Genomic DNA, 15,318 nt, shown 5'->3' on the forward strand with positions numbered 1-15,318 from the left:
CCATTTGGTCTTTGCAATGCACCTGCGACTTTTAAAAGGTGTATGATGGCTATTTTCACTGATATGGTTGAAAGATTTGTGGAAGTATTTATGGATGATTTTTCTGTATTTGGATGTTCTTTTGATGAATGGTTAATGAATCTTGATAAGGTCCTTGCTAGGTGTGAAGAAACAAATTTGGTACTAAATTGGGAAAAATGTCATTTCATGGTACGAGAAGGCATAGTCGTAGGGCATAAAGTATCCAAGAATAGATTGCAGGTGGATAAAGCAAAGGTTGAAGCAATTAAAAAATTACCTCCACCGACATCAGTTAGAGGCATTTGCAGTTTCTTAGGCCATGCGGGTTTTTACCGTCGTTTCATTAAGGATTTTTCAAAAATCTCCATCTCCTTTGTGCAGGCTTCTTGAGAAAGATACATCTTTCAAGTTTGATGATGCTTGTCTGAAAGCATTTGATGAGCTAAAACGAATATTAGTTACTGCACCAATTATCATTGCCCCAGATTGGAAACTTCCATTTGAATTGATGTGTGATGCAAGTGATATAGCCATTGGAGCTATTTTGGGGCAGCGGAAAGAGAAAATATTTTGTTCCATTCACTATGCGAGTAGAACTCTTAATCCATCTCAATTGAATTACACTGTTACTGAAAAAGAGTTGCTCGCAGTAGTATGGGCATTTGATAAGTTTAGGTCCTATCTAGTGGGGACCAAAGTCATAGTTTACACAAATCACTCAGCTATAAGGTATTTATTTGCAAAGAAAAATGCCAAGCCAAGGTTAATTCGATGGGTTCTGCTTTTGCAGGAATTTGATTTGGAGATTCGAGATCGAAAGGGAACAGAGAATCAAGTTGCAAATCATTTATCTATGCTGGAAAATAGAGGCCATGTCATTGAAGGAGAATCAATCAAAGAAACATTCCCTGACTAGCATTTGCTTGCCATCACTTCAGATGAAACCCCGTGGTATGCTGATTATGTGAATTTCATTGCAAGTGGGGTGACTCCACCAGAATTCACAGTTGACCATAGAAGAAGGTTCTTAAATGATGTGAGATTCTACATGTGGGACGAGCGTTTTCTATACAAGCAATGCGCAGATCAATTGGTAAGAATGTGTGTCCCTGAGGAGGAGATGAATGCAATATTGCATGACTATCATTCTTCTCTTTATGGAGGTCATCATGGTGGAGACAGAACTGCACAAAAGGTTTTGCAATCAAGTTTTTACTAGCCAAAATTATTTAAAGATGCACATGCTTTTGTTAAAAATTGTGACAGGTGCCAAAGAACCGGAACGATCACGAAGAAGCACGAGATGCCTTTTCAAAATATTTTGGCAGTAGAGCTCTTTGATGTCTGGGGAATAGATTTCATGGGACCATTCCGTATTCTAATGGGCACAGATATATTTTGGTTGCAGTGGATTATGTGTCTAAGTGGGTTGAGGTCATTGCCCTTCCTACTAATGATGCGAAGGTAGTGGTAAGTTTTGTGAAGAAGCACATTTTCACACGCTTTGGAACTCCAAGGGTGTTGATAAGTGATGGAGGAACACACTTTTGCAACAAATTGTTGAAAAATGTTCTAGCAAAATATGGTGTAAGACACAAGGTTGCTACTGCATATCACCCTCAAACGAGTGGTCAAGTTGAAGTGTCAAACAGGGAGGTAAAACAGATTTTGGAGAAAACTGTGAGCGCAAATAGGAAAGATTGGTCCGGTAAGTTAGAAGATGCATTGTGGGCTTACCGAACTGCATACAAGACTCCAATAGGTACTTCTCCATACAGGTTGGTTTATGGAAAAGCATGTCATTTTCCTGTTGAGATAGAACATAAAGCTTATTGGTCTATCAAAAAGCTAAATATGAATATGGACTTAGTTGGAGAAAAAAGAATTCTACAACTCAATGAACTTGATGAGTTTCGGTTGCATGCTTATGAAAATGCCAAGTTATATAAAGAAAAGACCAAGAAGTGGCACGATAAACACATCCAACATCGTGAGTTTGAGCCGGGTCAAGAAGTTCTCTTATTCAACTCAAGGCTAAAGTTTTTTCCTGGAAAGCTTAAGTCTCGTTGGGCAGGCCCTTTTGTTGTAGTAAGTGTAACTCCTCATGGAATAGTTGAATTGCGAAACATTAGTTCAACAGGCACATTCTTGGTAAATGGTCACCGAATTAAACACTATTGGGGTGGGGACATTCAACGTCACAAAACCTCAGTAGATTTAATTGATGTATAATGCAATATGGCGTCGTGCTGCGACGTAAAATAAGGCGCTGGTTGGGAGGCAACCCAATGATTGTGGTATTTGTGAATATATAATTTTTTTAAAATTATTTTGTGTAATAATAAATGCAGGTGAACAAGGGCGGATGCTAAGGTAAGAATATAAAAAAAAAAATCTTCGCGAACTATCGCGCACCATTCTGCCCGGGGTCACTAAACGCGCGGAGTATCGCGCGAACTATAAACTTTGCGCGATAGTTCGTGCACCATTCTTCCTGGGGTCACTAAACGCGCTAAGTATCGCGCAAACTACATACTTTGCGCGATAGTTCGCGCGCCTGGACGAGCCTCTCAGCCTGGAAATTTTCAGGCGTGTTATTTTCTGTTTTGTTTTTGTTTTTCTTTTTGTTTCTTTTATTTTGTAATTTAAATAGGCTATTGGTTCATACCCCTTCCCCTTTTATTAAACCAAACCCAATACCCCCAAAACACAATCATCTCTTCTAAACCAACAAAAACCCCTAACTTTCATAACTTCTAGCACTCATCTCATATCTCACGGGCTCCTTCCTTAAAATTATTAGCAGCTTCACCCCACCTCACAAATTCTAACAAGGTATTATGGAACTAACGAAAAAGCGCCAAGCCACAGGTCCATCATCAAGCCGCCAAAGGGCAGCTCCAGCGCGCTCCTATGACGGCACCAACTTTGTCTCCCTTGAGGCTCATAACCGTTTTACAGAGAAGGCAGCTAAGAAGGCAATTGTGGAAAGGGGCATCAAAATAAAAAAGGTCAAGGAACGATGCCCCCACATGTTCAATGAATTGATGGAGCGGGGGTTGCAAGCTTTCATTGACAAGCCAGGGGAGGCTAATGAAATGGTGGTACGAGAATTCTATGCCAATCTACCCGAGCATGTCAACCATGTGGTCGTAGTGCGTCGTAAGGCGGTAGATGCCTCCATTGAAGAGATACGCACAACTTATCAACTGCCTGACCCTCTTCCTGAGAACGCAGACTTTTATGAATATGGGCGCAATCAAACTGATGCAAAGTGGGAGCGCTTCTTTGATGAAATTTGTGAACCAGAAAAAATGGTAGAGTGGCTAGATAACAGAGAGAAGTTCCATTCATCCGTCTTAACTCAAGAAGCGAAGAGCTGGCTGTATGTAATCAACAGTCGCCTTATCCCCTCCACAAATACTACAGAGTGAATGGGCCCCGGGCGGCGTTGATTTGGTGTTTCATCAAGGGTCTTCCCTTCGACATGGCTAAAGTGATCCACGACGAAATGTTTATCCGATGCCCCCAACGCCAGTATGGTTTATTTTTTCCATCTTTGGTCACTAGACTTTGCAGAAATGTGCAGGTGCCTGAAAACATTCGTGTGGACGGGCTGGTAAGAAAAAGTCACAAGATCCGACCTAGCCCGAAAACCACGGAGGCAGCTTCAGCAGCAGAGGTAGGTAGAGAGGATGAAAGTGGTTCGGATGCTTCGGAGGAGGAAGAGCAAATGGATGTGGAGGGAGAAGCACAGGCTCAAGCGCCCAGAAAATCAGCTGCAACACTGTCACACGCAACATCCTCTTCAAGAAGTGCCGGAGTATCTCGGTCCACCACATTGGAACAAGAGGTGGCTGATATACGCACTTCCATGCATGATTTGAACACTCGTGTGGACGCAATAGCTGACTGACAAGTCAAGTCAAAAAAGAAGTTCATGTGTTGGCTGCGAGCTTTGGGGCGTGCATGCAACGTGAACCCCGAAATCGTGTCCGATCAAGAGTGAAGCTCAAGGGAAGTCTCTTTACCTCACTGCTCCTTTCAATTTTAAGCCATGGGGACATGTCTTCTTTTTAAGTGTAGGGTGGTGGATATTGTACAAATTGTCGCGTTATTTTGTTTGTCTCATGTTAAATTGACAGTTTTTGTTAAGTAGGAGTAGTTTCACTAATTTTAAAAACTAAAAAAAAAAATCTGAAAATGGTAAAAAAATTAGACTTTTCCCTACGACGGATCTTTTAGACGAATTTTCTTGAGGGAAGTGAGTCTAAAGAAAACGAAAAAAAAATAATTTTTTTTTAATTTTTTTAGGTAGTGTAGCAATTCCCCCTTGGTTTTTCTTTAAGCCGCGGTTCTTTTCCAAGGGTTTATCTTGAACCGGGCATAAGTAGTTTTTAATTTTTGTTTTTATATTTTTTTTATTTTGTAGACTAAAATAAGGAGTTATAAGTTATAGAAAAGTGAACCCATAGCGTTGATGCACCTGAACACAATAGACCCTAGAGTGTAATGCTTAGTCCTAATTGTTGAATCTCACTGAAAGTGCTTTAATTTGTATGTTTGTACTGAATTGAATGCTCGTAATGGAGTGTCTTGATGAGTTGATCTGGAATGAGTCATAATCCATGTGTGGTGAGTATTTGTGTAGTCCATGTATTGTTCTTGTGTCTAGAACTTGCCCGGTATGTGAGTTAAAGCGAAATTTGAGGTGATGCTCGGTTTGAAAAATGATGTTAGAGGTTCTTTGACCTTTTTGAGCTTAATTGCTTATTAAAAATAAAATTTGTCCCTAGTTAACCCTTTTGAGCCTTCAGACTTTTTGTTTGGCACCCGCATTACAAGCCTATACCCTTTTGTTCTTAATTGACATTGTTTTGATCCTTTTACCTCTTAAAGCACTTTAATTATGAGAAGAGTGCTAAAAGAAGTAAAAAGGAAATAAGTGTGGGGTGGCTTTTGAGTGGAACAAATAAAAGGATGAAAGGTGCACTTATGTTGTAAACGAATACACCACTAGCAGAAATTGAGTGACAAGAAAAAAAGAAGAGATGATTACATTGTGTTTTTCTCTAGCTAGTGAGAATGAATTAATAGAGTGCTTTAAGAAGAAGGGTGTATTTATGGGATGATATTGTGTATGAATGAGAAGTGGGTTGAAGAATTTACGCTGAAAATTGCTCGTGTGATTTGTTAAAGTGCTTAGGGGTTGAGTCACTATTCCTAAATACGTCCTACCCGTCCCTTAGCCCACATTACAATCATGAAAAAGTCCAAATTGATTTTGGATCGAGCTAGCCTACCTTAGTAGAGATTTACATTAAGGGCAAGCTTATGGTACCAATTGCATGCATGTGACCTCTTTTGTGAGAGTGAGTGATTTCCTTGATATATGTGAATATATGAATTGAATGTGGTGGATTGAACTTACTTTTTGTTGATGTAATTGTGAGGGCATATGAATCGTGATGGAGAAGCAAGTCTTGATTTCTGTGTAGAGTACTTTGAGGAAGTGTGAATATTGCATGGCACTTAAGAGTTGACTTTGAGGCTAGGATTGTTCACTGCTAGGCGTAATACATGTACATTGTTCTAGGTGTAATGCGTTAAGGGAAATGGTTGAGCGAAGGATTCTCTAGAGAATATAGTTGATTGCTCTAGGACTAGCAATGAATTAAGTGTGGGGTGTTGATAATAGGCGAAATCTAGGTAATTTAGCTATTGTTTATGCTTCCGCTTGATTATATTCCGATGTCATATTATGGTCAATTGATGAGAAATAGGCTCTAATTGTGATATGTACACATTGCAGGATGAGAAGCCTAAATGATGCTTTCAAGAGGAGATTGGAATGATTTATGAGCAAGAACGACCCCTAGGAGTCGAGTGTGCACAAGGACGAGACGGAAAAATGGACAAAATCGAGCTACTGAAGTGCGCTAAGTATTGCGCTAACTTTCAAACTTCGTGCAATAGTTTGCGAGTTTTTCTGCATGGAAGACAAGAGAAGCGCACGAACTTTCGCGCGAACTCCATACTTCGCGCGATAGTTCGCGCGTGTCATACCCGGAGGGACTTTATTTAGGGGTAAAATTGGAACTTCTTCTTAATCCCACTAAATTTACATAAAGCAAAAACTCCATTATTGGATAGATTAGATTTTAGAGGAAGAAATAATTTTAGAGAGAGAAAGTGAAGAGAAGACTCAATCTTGAAGTGAAGAAAAGAAGGGGATTACAATATTGAAGCAAGAACTAAAAGAGGTTTTCTAAACTTTCTTCTTGTATTTACTTATATTATGTTTAAGACTTTTATTGTTGATATTTGTATAATTATGAGTAGCTAAATACCCAAGTATTCTGGGTTATGGGTGTTAGATGATTATGTTGTTTGAAGCTTAAATTGATGATCTTGAATTTATCATTATGGGTTGTTTATTTGATTCTGCTATTAATTATTTTACTGCGTAGCTAACAGTAAAATACTATTTACGAATCTTGAGTTAAACTTGAAAAAGGAAATTCTTGATTGCATATAGAATCAAATAGAGCAAGATCCGGATCCTGGGCATCGGGTGAAAGATTCGCAATTAAGATAAAACTATACTTAATTGCCTTGCTTGGTTGAGAAATAGGATTTGTAAATGCATTTGAGTTAATATTAATACCATAGAAATATAGGTATTAATTTAACTTGAATAGGCGCATAAGAAATTGACAGATTCTTATGGGTATTATTACCCTATAATCAATAACCTAGATAATTCAATAAATTATATTTAAGCTAAAAGCGTAGCATGATCTCTAGCAAGCCCATGACCCCGGAATATCTCTCTTATTAATTGTGAAAAGAAAAATTGTATAAGTGGTGTAGTAACTTCGTGTAATATTATTGTTAAATTACCAGTCAAAGTTTTAAGTTGGTTATTTATGTATTTTGTAATGAATTAGCTTAAATCGATAATTGTTTGAGTTTGCATCAGTTGATAAGTTAATGACAAGTCCTCGTGGGAACGATACTTTACTTATTACTATATTACTTGTCGATCGCGTACACTTGCGTGAGTGTTTAGGTCGCAACACTAGGCAAGCCGACAACCTCAATACTCTACAATTTATTTTAAGTTTGAAAACATAATATTCTGATTTAATAGAAAATCCCACAAATACTGATACAAATACTCCGAAAACCCGGTGTCACTAACTACATGACATCTAAATAATAACAAAGTCTGACCGATAAATACACCGTCTGAAACATAGAATAGTACAATAACTGAAAGGAAGAGAGTCAAGGTCAGCGGATGCCAAACACCTACCTTCATGGTCTCCAACTGATAATACTCTGAGATCTAACAATTTCCATATCCGGAAGAACCTGGATCTGCACACGAGGTACAGGGTGTAGTATGAGTACAACCAACTCAGTAAGTAATAATAATAAATAAGGAACTGAAAGGTAGTGACGAGCTACACAATTATAGTTCATTTTCAGTAATCTCAACAAGAAGTAGACATGCTTTCAAATCCCCCAATTTAAGTCAATTTAGTTTTATACAGTTTCAAGTTCAAGTAAAATCGGAAATAGAATCTTCCAGAGATTTTAGAGCAATGACAAATAAAAACTGTGATGACCTGGCCAGTCATCTCATGAGTTACCGCTCCATTTCCCCCATTTATTCTTCTTATTGCTTGTTTATTGGTTCTATATGTGATCGGGTTGGTTGGCTCGGGTTCGGAAAGCTTTTGAGAAGGTATGAGCCACTTAGTCTCTTTTAAGGATGCTTAAGTTGGAAAAGTCAACTGAATGTTGACTTATGTATTAGAGGGCTCAGATGTGAGTTCTGATGGTTCATATAGTTTCGGGAGGTGATTTGGGACTTAGGAGCGTGATCGAGATGTGTTTGGGAGGTCCGGAGTAGATTTAGGCTTGAATTGGTGAAATTGGAATTTTGGCGTTTTCCGGTTGATAGATGAGATTTTGATATAGGGATCGGAATGGAATTCTGGGAGTTGAAGCAGTTCCGTTGTGTCATTTGGGATGTGTGCGTAAAATTTCAGGTCATTCGGACGTGGTTTGATAAACTTTTTGATCAAAAGTGTAATTGGAAGAATTTGGAAACTTAGGCTTGAATCCGATGTGTTTTGGTTGATTTGATGTTGTTTGAGGTGTTTTGAAGATTCGTATAAGTTTGGATGATGGTTTATGATGTGTAGGTGTTTTTGGTTAAGGTCTCGGGGACCTCGGGGTGAATTCGGGTGGTTGACGGAAAGAACGGAAATTGGAAATGGCAGCTGAAATGTTGGAACTGTTGTCATAACCGCATTTGCGGTTGGGAGGCCGTAGGTGCGACCCCCACAGATGCATAAAGGAGTCGCAGAAGCGGAAAGAGCCTTGGAAGGTAGGAATTGCAGAAGCGATTGAAGAGAAAGCTGAGGGGCTTAAGTGAAAACCGCAGAAGCGGGATTTTGGCCGCAGGTGCGAAATCCATGGGCCAGAAGGTATAAAAGCATTGCTTCGCAATTTTTGAGTTGTTTTTCACTATTTCAAGTCGGTTTTGGAGCTTTTTGAGAGATGTTGAAGAGGGAATCAAGGGATATCATTTGGAGGTAAGATTTTTGAGTCTAATAATCAATTTTATGACATTATTTCACTAATTTGACCTAAGATTTATGGAAATTAAGGGTTAAAAATTGGGAAACTAGGGCGTGTTATTGGAGACCCTGACTTGAGGATTTGAGGGACCATTTGTGGTCAGATTTTGGGACTTTTGATATGTATGAACTCGTGGGGAGATAAGGAATCTATTGATGTAATTTTATCAAATTTTGAGACGTGGGCCCGGAGGTCGGGTTTTGGTTAGTTTCGGGATTTATGTTGTAAATTGATTGCTTTCGCATGGGCTTCGTTCCCTTAGCATATTTTGACGTCGTGATTCTGATTCTTGGATAGATTCAACATGAGTTGAGGCTGATTCAAGAGGCAAAGGTGTCGCGGGCTAGTTTGAACTGGATTGAGGTGAGTAATGATTGTAAATGTTGTCCTGAGGGTATGAAACCCCGGATTTCACATCGTTGTGCTATATTGAGGTGACACACACACTAGATGACGAGCGTGTGGTCGTGCACCATTGGGTATTGTGACTTAGTCCATCCTGAATGATTGTTTTACCACGTATTTGACTAAAAATTGTTTGCTATCATCATGTTTTGGGCTAAATGGCATATCCGGGCCTCGTGCCAACTATTTGGACCCTTAGGGGATTTTTACTGTTATTTCCTCACTTTTTTGACTTTATACTTGTACTCAGTCATGCTATATTTTATTGTTTTCATAACTTAGCCACATTTACTCGGTTTTAACACATTAAATGATATTCAAAATGATAATTTGGGATGAGCATCATGTTTTACTGTTGCCCAGGTAGTTTATGAGTTTCTGACTGAGTAAGGCCGAGGACCTGTGTTGTGAGGATACACTGATTTATGATTATGAGGCCGACGACCTGAGATTGTACGCCACGAGGTGGCTTGTTGATATGAGGTCGAGAGCCTATTGATTATGCCACGAGACCCTAATTGAATCAGAGAAGGCACGCCTTGTTCGAAGGAAGTGGCACCGCAACTTGGATGAACTTCCATCACCAAGTGAAATGGTGGAAATCATTATTGACCGCTTCGGCAGCAAAGCTGCCTATAATACCAACAAACCCAATGTCCCCAGGGCTAATTTACCGCACTTAAGGGCTTGGTTTGGCTTGATATTGCGCTTGGGCCGTAAGGGACCCCTCCAGGAGTCTGTACACCCCCAGTGAGTGTGGGTACCCATTATTATATGAGATATAGACCGCGAGGCTGGTGTTGTTCCATGATATTGCCCGAGGGGCGGATTCTGTAAACATTGTGCCCGAGGGGCGGATTTTTATGTGTTTATCTGTTCTAGTTGCTTCTCATTTAATTGTTTAATTGTTAAAAGGGTGTTTTAAAGAATCTTCTTCTCAACTAAGTGTTTTTACATGTTTTCAGTATTTCATTGTTTTTACTGGTTTTATACTGCTTCTTTAAGGTATACTGATGTGCTTTTACGTGATTTCTTATCGCTCAGTCTTCATTTATTGTTATAACTCACTGAGCTTGAGTACTCTCTTTACTCCCTATACCCCGAGTGCAGATTCAGGCATTTTAGGTCCTGCTTGTGAGGGTTGAGATCTTCCAGTAGACTTCGGAGATTCACTAGGTAGCTGCTCAACGTTCTTAGCCCAGTGCTTCTCCCTCTATCGTATTTTCTCCTGTTTTAGCTATGTAATAGTTGTGTAGACACTTTCAGACTTGTAGTTTTATGATAGATGCTCATGACTGGTGACACCCCGATATCGGGCTATGTCTATTCCGCAATTGTACTGTTACACCTTATTTTTGGGATTTGTATTTTGTTAAAGACTTAATATTTATTATTTTAACTGCTTTAAATGAATTGGAAGTGTGTCGGCTGGTCCTGTCTTCACGAGAGGCGCCATCACGACCAGGTATGGGTTTAGGGTCGTGACAAGTTGGTATCAGAGCCTAGGTTACATAGGTCTTACGAGTCATGAGCAGGTTTAGTAGAGTCTCCCAGATCGGTACAAAGACGTCTGTATTTATCCTCGAGAGGCTGCAAAACCTTTAGGAAAACTTTGTATTCTTGAAATTCTTGTCGTGCGAATCTATTGATCCGAGTACTAAACTTTTGTTATTTTATTCTCTCACAGATGGTGTGGACACGCGCTACTGGTCAAGATGGACGATCGCCAGTACCACCAGATGTGGCCACTAAAGGCGGCGGACGCGCTCGTGGTCGCGATAGGGGCAGGGGTATGGCCCACACAGCAGCTAGGGCAGCATGCAGATCCAGTAGCCGCCCCAGTTCAGGATCAGGTCCTAGTTGTGGACGCTCCAACAATACCAGCTCACACCAGTTATGCCTATTGTGATTCCGGGTCTTTAGGAGGCCTTGTCTTAGATTCTATTAGTATGCACTGGACTAGCTCAGGCAGTCCCAATTACTACAGCCACAGCTACTTCTCAGGCCGGGGGAGGCACTCAGACTCCCGCCGCTCGCATACCTAAGTAGGTCGTGCAGGGTCTTCAGACACCGGGGGCACATCCAGCCCAGCCAGTTGCAGCTGCTCATGACTATATGGCTCCTACCATGCCAGAGGATGAGCAACGTATGTTGGAGAGGTTTGGCAGACTTCAGCCTTCGACTTTCAGTGGTGCAGAGGGCGAGTATGCCCAAGGTTTCTTGGACAAGTGTAAGTGGATTTGTCGCATAGCGGGTATTCTGGAGACCAGCGGTGTCGCTTTTAATACTTTTCAATTTTCTGGTGCTTCCTTCACTTGGTGGGAGGCTTATGAGAGACGTAGGCCTGTTGGTGCAGCACCCCTTACCTGGAAGCAGTTCTCCATTCTCTTTCTGGAGAAGTATGTGCTGCAGTCTCATAGAGAGGAGCTGCGCAGGCAGTTTGAGTGGTTGCATTAGAGAGAGATGATGGTGACGCAGTATGATATGAGGTTCTTCGAGTTAGATCGTCATTCTATTTGGTTCTTTCCGACAGATAGAGAGAGGATTAAGAGGTTTGTGCATGGCCTCACTTATCAGCTTCGTATTCTCATGATCAGGGAGAGGGTGTCTGGTGCTACATTTGAGGAGGTTGTTGACATTGCTCGTGAGATTGATTCAGTTCGCCGCTAAAAGCGAGACGAGAGGGAGGCCAAGAGGCCTCAAGGATCTGGTAGTTATGGTGGGGCTCCTTCAAGAGGTTAGTTTCAGCACGACAGAGGCCGTCAATTCAGGATGCTCAGCCAGCTTGCCCAGGTTATCATAGGGTGTCATCGGGTCATGGTTCTCACAGTCTTCATCAGGGATAGTCATCACTTAGTGCCCTTCTAGATTAGAGTTTATCCTGTGCTCCATCAGTTTAGGGCTCTTTTATGCCAGGTGCATCTGCTAGTCATTCCAGTGCTAGGGGTTCCCTTCAGTCACCGTCTCCAGCACCCGAGAGTTGCTATGAGTGTGGAGAGATGTGTCATATATGGAAGCAATGTCCTCATCGTCTTGTGGGTTCATCTCAGTAGAGGGGTCAGCCATCGGCTTCAGCGCCAGTTACTTCACCACCACCCACCCACCCAGCTAGGGGTGGAAGTCAGTCAGCTAGGGGTCGCCATAGAGAAGGAGGTTGATCAAGTGGCGGTCATGCCCATTTCTATGCACTTCCAGCTAGACCAGATGCTATTGCTTCTGATGCTGTTAATACAGGTATTATCTCAATCTACCACAGAGATGCTTTTGTATTATTTGATCTCGGTTCCACCTTTTCTTATGTGTCATCATACTTTGCTCGTTATTTGGATATGCCCCGTGAGTCTCTTGTTTTACCTATTCATGTATCTATTTCGGTGGACGATACTGTTGTTTTAGACCATATGTACCAGTCGTGTGTGGTGACTATTGGGGGTCTGGAGACCCGAATGGATCTTTTGTTATTATGTATGGTGAATTTCGATGTTATTTTGGGCATGGATTGGTTATCTCCGCGTCGTGCTATTCTAGACTATCATGCTAAGACAGTGATATTGGCTATATCGGGTGTGCCACGGATTAAGTGGCGAGGTTTGACTGATTATGTTCCCAGTAGGGTAATATCGTTGTTGAAGGCCCAGCGTATGGTTGGGAATGGTTGTCTTTTGTATCTAGCCTTTGTGAGGTATGTCAGTGTAGAGACTCCCAATATAGATTCCGTTCCAATTGTGAGGGGTTTTCCTGATGTGTTTCTTGCAGACCTACCGGGCATGCCACCATACAGGGATATTGATTTTGGTATTGACTTATGACGAGAACTCATCCCATTTCTATTCCGTTGTATTGTATGGCACCAACGGAGTTGAAGGAGCAGCTTCAGGAACTCCTTAATAAGGGGTTCATTTGGCCTAGTGTGTCACCTTGGGGTATGCCGGTTCTATTTGTGAAGAACAAGGATGTCACCATGAGGATATGCATTGATTATAGGCAATTGAACAAAGTAACAATTAAGAACAAGTATCCCTTACCTCGCATTGATGATTTATTCGACTAGCTTCAAGGAGTGAGAGTATTCTACAAGATTGATCTCTGTTCAGGTTATCACCAGTTGAAGATCAGGGACTCGGATATACTTAAGACAGCTTTCAGGACCCGATATGGTCATTATGAGTTCTTGGTGATGTCTTTTGGGCTGACCAATGCCCCAAAAACATTCATGCATTTGATCAACAACGTGTTCTGGCCTTATCTCGACTCATTCATCATAGTTTTCATTGATGATATTTTGGTGTACTCATGTAGTTAGGAGGAGCACGCGGAGCATTTGTGAGATTTTTTCAGAGATTGAGGGAGGAGAAGCTTTATGCAAAGTTCTCCAAATGTGAGTTTTGGCTCGGTTCAGTGGCTTTCTTGGTACACGTGGTGTCCAGTGAGGGTATTCGGGTTGATCCGAAGAAGATAGAGGAAGTTAAGAGTTAGCCTATATCGTCCCCAGCCACAGAGATTCGCAGTTTTCTTGGTTTGGTGGGTTATTATTGCGGTTTGTTTAGGGATATTTATCTATCGCATCGCCCTTGACCAAGTTGACTCAGAAGGGTGCTTCATTTGTATGGTCAGATGAGTGTGAGGAGAGATTTTAAAAGCTCAAGACAACCTTGACCATGGCTTCAATGTTAGTCTTGCCATCAACTTCAGGTTCATATATCATGTATTATGATGCTTTGAGAGTTAGTATTGGGTGTGTGTTGATGCAGGAAGGTAGAGTTATTGCTTATGCTTCTCGTCAGTTGAAGCCCCATGAGAAGCACTATCTCGTTCATGATTTGGAGTTGGCTACCATAGTTCACGCATTGAAGATTTGGAGGCATTACTTGTATAGTGTGTATTGTGAGATGTTTACTGATCACTATAGCCTCCAGCACTTGTTCAAGCAGAAGGATCTCAATTTGAGGCAGCGGAGGTGGTTGGAGTTGCTAAAGGATTATGATATTACTATCTTGTACCATCCGGGGAAAGCCAATGTGGTGGCCAATGCTTTGAGCCGAAAGGAGGTGAGTATGGGGAGTTTGGTATATATTCCAGTTGGGGAGAGACCTCTTGCAGTTGATGTTTAGGCCTTGGCCAATCGGTTCATGAGGGTAGATATTTTGGAGCCCAGTCGAGTATTGGCTTGTGTGATTTCTCAGTCTTCCTTATATGATTGCATCAGAGAGTGCCAGTATGATGATCCTCATTTGCTTGTCTTGAATGACAAAGTTCGGCATGACAATGCCAGAGATGTGACTAATGGTGATGATGGGGTGTTGAGGATGTAAGGCTGGATATATGTGCCCAATGTAGATGGGATTCGGGAGTTGATTCTGTAGGAGTCCCATAGCTCGCGGTATTCCATTCATCCGGGTGCCGTGAAGATGTATCAGGATCTGAGACAACATTATTGGTAGAGGAGAATGAAGAAAAACATTGTGGGATTTGTAGCTCAGTATCTCAATTGTCAGTAGGTAAAATATGAGCATCAGAGCGGTTGGCAGAGATCTATATCCGGGAGACTGTTCGCTTGCATGGTGTCCTAGTTTCCATCATTTCAGATAGGGCACTCGGTTTATTTTGTAGCTTTGGAGGTCTGTGCAGCGAGAGTTGGGTACTTAAGTTGAGCACAACTTTTCACCCTCAGATGGACGAACAGTCCGAGTGCACTACTCAAATATTGGAGGACATGTTGCATGCTTGTTTCATTGATTTCGGAGGATCATTGGATCAGTTTCTACTGCTTGCATAGTTTGCTTATAACAACAGCTACCAGTTGAGTATTCAGATGGCTCCATATGAGGCTTTGTATGGGAGGCGGTGTAGATCTCCAGTTGGTTGGTTTGAGCCGGGTGAGGCTAGGCTATTGGGGACAAACTTGGTGTAGGATGCTTTGGAAAAGGTGAAGGTAATTCAGGAGAGGCTTCATACATCATAGTCGAGACAAAAGAGTTATGCTGACAGGAAGGTTTGGGATGTGTCCTACATGGTTGGTGAGAAGGTTCTGTTGAAGGTTTCGCCCATGAAGGGTGTTATGAAATTTGGGAAGAAGGGTAAATTGAATCCTCAGTTCATTGGGCCTTTTGAGGTGATTCGGAGTATTAGGGAGGTGGCTTATGAGATTACTTTACCACCCAGCTTGTCGAGTGTGCATCTAATATTTCATGTTTCTATGCTCCGAAAGTATATTAGGGATCCGTCTCATGTTTTGGA

Source organism: Nicotiana sylvestris, chromosome 7 (genome assembly GCF_000393655.2).
Source record: "Nicotiana sylvestris chromosome 7, ASM39365v2, whole genome shotgun sequence".
In the NCBI taxonomy this organism is placed as follows: Eukaryota; Viridiplantae; Streptophyta; class Magnoliopsida; order Solanales; family Solanaceae; genus Nicotiana; species Nicotiana sylvestris.